At 46.5% G+C, this 6,524-nt stretch overlaps 1 long non-coding RNA gene across 1 annotated transcript; it reads left to right on the top strand.

The window, feature by feature from the left end:
* Positions 1-4,379: 4,379 nt before the first annotated feature.
* LOC144898000 (uncharacterized) lies at positions 4,380-6,306 on the top strand. The gene is made up of 2 exons (XR_013626938.1): positions 4,380-5,147; positions 5,217-6,306. It is a non-coding gene; the product is annotated as an uncharacterized LOC144898000 (long non-coding RNA).
* Positions 6,307-6,524: the final 218 nt, after the last annotated feature.

Here is a 6,524-nt window from a genome sequence, read left to right as displayed (position 1 = left end):
AGCGCGCACCTGAACCAAATAGGCATCACAAATAATGAGAAACAGGTGCGGGAGATAATGGACATCAACTGAAAACACAGCAGAGCAACACAGGAAGGAAATACAAAACAAGGGCATGAACGAGGAACTGAGGAAAACTAAGAGCTGTCACAAGGGGGTGACAGACGTTAAACTATTTGTTGGCAAATTCAGGTTCAACATTCAGTGTGTGTGTAAAATGTTGCAGATTGAATAGTTTAACAGGCTAACACACATAATATTGTTTGAAGCAATGTCGGTTCATATTCAGGTTCATATTCCTGGATTCTATTTTTCAATTTCTCTAGGGTTCTCAACGGAAAGCGAATTCTGACTCCCAATGCCGAAGGGCCTCTGTGGCCTGGGTTGGTGGGGGAGTGGGGGGAACCGATTCCCCTCGCGCCATCAGATCCAAGAGCAGGGACAGCTGGTCACCGTAATCGTCGGATTCCTCTCCCGGTGGCTGACCTTGGTCGAGGTTTTTCTCTTTCCTCGTGCGGTAGCGCTGGAGTCTCAGGGGTTTTGTCCTTCGGCGGTAAGGATGTTTTGCAGGTCTTGGGATGAGGATTTACAGGTTTTACAGGTTTTACAGGGTTCACAGGGTTCATATTCCTGGATTCTATTTTTCAATTTCTTAGGGTTCTCAACGGAAAGCGAATTCTGACTCCCAACGCCGAAGGGCCTCTGTGGCCTGGGTTGGTGGGGGAGTGGGGGGAACCGATTCCCCTCGCGCCATCAGATCCAAGAGCAGGGACAGCTGGTCACCGTAATCGTCGGATTCCTCTCCCGGTGGCTGACCTTGGTCGAGGTTTTTCTCTTTCCTCGTGCGGTAGCGCTGGAGTCTCAGGGGTTTTGTCCTTCGGCGGTAAGGATGTTTTGCAGGTCTTGGGATGAGGATTTACAGGTTTTACAGGTTTTACAGGGTTCACAGGGTTCATATTCCTGGATTCTATTTTTCAATTTCTCTAGGGTTCTCAACGGAAAGCGAATTCTGACTCCCAACGCCGAAGGGCCTCTGTGGCCTGGGTTGGTGGGGGAGTGGGGGGAACCGATTCCCCTCGCGCCATCAGATCCAAGAGCAGGGACAGCTGGTCACCGTAATCGTCGGATTCCTCTCCCGGTGGCTGACCTTGGTCGAGGTTTTTCTCTTTACTCGTGCGGTAGCGCTGGAGTCTCAGGGGTTTTGTCCTTCGGCGGTAAGGATGTTTTGCAGGTCTTGGGATAAGGTTTTACAGGTTTTACAGGTTTTACAGGTTTTACAGGTTTTACAGGTTTCACAGGTTTCACAGGTTTCACAGGTTTTACAGGTTTTACAGGTTTTACAGGTTTTACAGGTTTTACAGGTTTTACAGGTTTTACAGGTTTCACAGGTTTCACAGGTTTCACAGGTTTCACAGGTTTCACAGGTTTCACAGGTTTCACAGGTTTCAATTTCTTAGGGTTCTCAACGGAAAGCGAATTCTGACTCCCAACGCCGAAGGGCCTCTGTGGCCCGGGTTGGTGGGGGAGTGGGGGGAACCAATTCCCCTCGCGCCATCAGATCCAAGAGCAGGGACAGCTGGTCACCGTAATGGTCGGATTCCTCTCCCGGTGGCTGACCTTGGTCGAGGTTTTTCTCTTTACTCGTGCGGTAGCGCTGGAGTCTCAGGGGTTTTGTCCTTCGGCGGTAAGCATGTTTTGCAGGTCTTGGGATGAGGTTTTACAGGTTTTACAGGTTCAGATTCCTGGATTCTATTTTTCAATTTCTTAGGGTTCTCAACAGAAAGCGAATTCTGACTCCCAACGCCGAAGGGCCTCTGTGGCCCGGGTTGGTGGGGGAGTGGGGGGAACCGATTCCCCTCGCGCCATCAGATCCAAGAGCAGGGACAGCTGGTCACCGTAATCGCCGGATTCCTCTCCCGGTGGCTGACCTTGGTCAAGGTTTTTCTCTTTCCTCGTGCGTTTGCGCTGGGTGCTGACCCAGGGGGTAGCGCTGGAGTCTCAGGGGTTTTGTCCTTTGGCGGTAAGGATGTTTTGCAGGTCTTGGGATGGAATGAGGGCACCCAAGTTTGTTTGGCTTGGGGGTCTCAACGGAAAGCTTGCAGCTGAATTTGTGTAGGCAGAAGTCGGTTCTATGTTTATACGACCTTTCGTTGGGGAGTTACTGGCGAAAAACGTCGCCCATTGAGATTGCATTGTTGGAAGCAGCAGTCCATTAAAGTGACCACGAGATGGTGGTATTTACCGAGTAGAATAGCATTACTTTAAAGTGACCCCTAGTTGGCAGTACATAGCAAGTAGAAATAGCAGCCTCCCCCCTCCCTCACCCCCTGCCTTCCTCATTTGGGCCCAGCCTTCCACACCCCAGTCCCCGAGCCCCCCAGCCTTCTACATTTAGGCCCAGCCTCCCCCATCCCACACCCCAGCCCCCCACTCCCTCGCCCCAGCCCCCCCAGCCTTCTTACACTTGTGCCCAACCTGTGGAGGGCAGTAATACGCCTTGGAGCGTTGAAACAAAAGAGGAAGAAGACAGACTGGCAGAGAATGGTGGTATCAACGGACCAGCTAACCGAAGGAAACATGAGTAGTCTGCGCTGCGCCGTTGGGTAAGTAGTCAACATAGATCTCGTTTGAATGTTTGGGTTAGGGTTTTAGGGCTATGGTTGGAGGAGGGTTTTAGGGCCGAGTTAGGGCTGGCTAGGGCGAGTTGGGGCCAGGGCTGGCTAGGGCGAGTTGGGGCCAGGGCTGGCTAGGGCGAGTTGGGGCTAGGGCGAGTTGGGGCCAGGGCTGGCTAGGGCGAGTTGGGGCCAGGGCTCTTTAGGGCTGGCTAGGGCTCGTTAGGGCCAGATATAAATTTGACCATCCATTTAACAGAATACTGAAGGATGTTGACGCTCAAGAATTTGGTCCCAACAGCTTAGACAAGGTAAGATTACAGTACAGCTGTTGAATGACACCAACATGGTTTAGTTATTCATTCATTTTCTATGTCTCTTATCCTCACTAGGGTGGGGGTATGCTGGAGCCTGATTTGGGGCGAGAGGCGGGGTACACCCTGGACCGGTGGCCAGCCAATCCCAGGGCACATACAGCGCATCCGGAAAGTATTCACAGCGCTTCACTTTTTCCACATTTTGTCAAGTTACAGCCTCATTCCCAATTGTATTAATTTAATCTCTTAGCTCAAAATACTCCATTATGACAATGTGAAAAAGGTTATTATATTTCCAAATCATGTCCAATCAACTGAATTTACTGCAGGTGGACTCCAATTGAGTGTATAGTAGACACCAAAAGTCCAGAAGGAGGCGACTGGCACACTAGTGTGGGAAGTCCATACCTGCATGAGGAAAGTGGAAGTCAAAAAATAATCATTCTAATAATACGATTCCCAATTAAGGGAATAAATCCCAGGTCTTTGGTTTAGTTATGAAATGTTGAATTAATTTCACAGGTACCTCAACCTGTGGCTGTGTTGCGTTTTTGTGCACCGTCATCTGGAAGTAAATACAGCTTTAGTACAAATGCAGTGAAGCTGTTCTGGTTTGAAATAATGTTTTGTAGAAGATGTGTTAAGATCATTTCATTCAAAGAAGGCCATCTTAAAAAATACTACACAATCATATTAGAAAAGTGGTGTAGGTGGTAGCTTAAATCATGTAAATATTACTTATAATTTGCTCCAAATAAAGTCAGGGAAAACTAGTTAAACAATCCTGAAAAGCGAGTACATTTATATGGATTTTGAAGTAGATTCAAAGGTAGTTTGGGGTCAAATTTACTAGCAAAGAGTACCTTTTTCATTCAAAAAAAGTAAATTTGACCAGAGTATTTCCCAAGGAAAAGTTGCTTGGGAATTGTGCGTGCAAATTGTTACCTAGCTTTTCTCAAGTAAATGGCACTCCAAATTTTTTTCAGTGTACTGCCCAGTGGACCGCGACCTCCTCCAGCTGTTTTTGGGAGTTCTTTTGTCTCTGGACTGCTCCATGGTATGCCTTCTGCCCCCATCGCCTTGCTTTTCCTTTTTTGGACTGCACTAATGAATACAGATATTCTGGCTGCCACATGAATTACATGTGCAGCATTCTCCATCCATTTAACAGAATACTGAAGGATGTTGACGCTCAAGAATTTGGTCCCAACAGCTTAGACAAGGTAAGATTACAGTACAGCTGTTGAATGACACCAACATGGTTTAGTTATTCATTCATTTTCTATGTCTCTTATCCTCACTAGGGTGGGGGTATGCTGGAGCCTGATTTGGGGCGAGAGGCGGGGTACACCCTGGACCGGTGGCCAGCCAATCCCAGGGCACATACAGCGCATCCGGAAAGTATTCACAGCGCTTCACTTTTTCCACATTTTGTCAAGTTACAGCCTCATTCCCAATTGTATTAATTTAATCTCTTACCTCAAAATACTCCATTATGACAATGTGAAAAAGTATTTTTTTTACTTTTTTGAATTTATTAAAAATAGAAAACAAAAAATCACATTTACATAAGTAGTCACAGCCTTTGCCATGAAGCTCAAAATTGAGCTCAGGTGCATCTTTTTTCCACTGATCATCCTTGAGATCTTTCTACAGCGTAATTGGAGTCCACCTGCAGTAAATTCAGTTGATTGGACATGATTTGGAAAATATAATAACTGTCTATATAAGGTCCCACAATATTTTCATCCAGGATATCTCTATATATTGCTGCATTCATTTTTCCTTCTATCCTGACTAGTCGAATAATGGGGGCCACTGTGCTCATTGGGACCTTCAAAGCAGCAGAAATGTTTCTGTATCCTTCCCCAGATTTGTGCCTCAAGACAATCCTGTCTCGCAGGTCTACAGACAGTTCTTTTGACTTCATGCTTGGCGTTTGTGCTCTGACATGCACAGTCAACTGTGGGACCTTATATAGACAGTTATTGTATTTCCAAATCATGTCCAATCAACTGAATTTACTGCAGGTGGACTCCAATTGAGCTGTAGAAAGATCTGTGAATACTTATGTAAATGTGATTTTTTTGGTTTTCTATTTTTAATATATTCAAAACATGAATGTAACATGACAAAATGTAGAAAAAGTGAAGCGCTGTGAATACTTTCCGGATGCACTGTACCTTCATGGAGACAAACGTGTGACGTCTCATGTAAGGTTAGTTGTTGTGACCTTTGACCCGTACTGTGCACTTTGCTTCCTCTGTCTTTCTTGTGGTTGGTTCAGGACTGAGCGATGACATCCTAGAGACTCATTTGGATCTCGACGTGGACCCCATGCTGTACGACTCTGCTGCAAACTCAGACGAGGATGTCGTGTACTCCAGCAGCCCTTTCACTGACTCTCAACTGTTGGACGTATCTTTGCTGCCGCCCGCTCTCTGACATCCCTGCTTTGGACATGGAGGATTGTCCTTGTCTTCAATTGCTGCTTGGAACCCCAGCCAAGCCCGCCTCACCCATGTGTGTGATGAAATGGCATTGTGTATATTATGCAATAAAAAATAAGTCAACTAAAGAGACCCACTCCAAAGGGCTGGCCTCTATGTGGTTTATATACGGTATGAATATATGGGTTGGTCAAGTAGTTCAAGGTGGAGGACAGCTGGGCTATGGTGGGTCCCGTGCCTGTATCTAGTGCGGTTAAAATAGAAGGGTGACCGAGCCAGAACCATGCCGAGGGCAAAGGAGTAGCCCCAAGGAAACCCCTCACCCCCTCCACACCCAATTGTAGACCAGCCCCCAAGGTTCCTAACGCAGCAGGGAGGATACTTAATAGGTATCATAGCTACATGACAACCTTCCCTCAATCGTTGGAACAAAGTGACAATTTGAAATCACTGCAGTACTGCCATAACGCCACTAGGTGACAGCATTGCTCCGCTAACACCCTCATAACTCCGAGTTAACTCCCAAGACCCAAAGTTTCCACCGTTTTGGGAAATGTGGTGCGTAAATCCGTGTAAAAATTGGCCATGAAGCTCAAGCATGCGACGAAACGATGAACATGCACACTGTAAGAAGGCGAATAGATGTTACACGCATTATTTTCATGATTTCTGCTTTTCCATCAACTATTTGTTTTTAGTAGAGATGGTGAAATGAGCCCGAAGCCTCGAAGTGTGTCAAGTCTTCCTGAGTCACACTGCTTCCAAATGGTGACCATTTCATCACGTGACCGCTGACGTCATGAGCATCTTATGTCACAGCGCGCATTGAAACGGACTGGTTATTTTGGCGCTAACTTGTGCATATAATGACCACCAAGCAATTGAACTGTTAATGACATGAACTAATTAAAGCATTTTTGTTTGTAATGGCGATCTGTCTTTCACTCGTTGTAGCGAGATTGCTTTGCCTTCCTTCTTCCACCAGATGTCGCTAATATTGCCTTTGACGGAGACAACGCTCCCAATGTGTTCCGGGACAATGTGAAGGACAACAAAGCTCAAGTTTTCATCTTCCGAGTACACTCGGACGTTAGGAACACACCATTTCCAGCACATGCATATTTCAACTGCTAAACACATTGCTA

This window comes from Doryrhamphus excisus, unplaced genomic scaffold (genome assembly GCF_037039965.1).
Source record: "Doryrhamphus excisus strain RoL-2023G ecotype Guam unplaced genomic scaffold, RoL_Dexc_Guam_v1.1 HiC_scaffold_28, whole genome shotgun sequence".
Classification (NCBI taxonomy): Eukaryota; Metazoa; Chordata; class Actinopteri; order Syngnathiformes; family Syngnathidae; genus Doryrhamphus; species Doryrhamphus excisus.
This window is presented reverse-complemented; position numbering and strand designations above follow the sequence as displayed.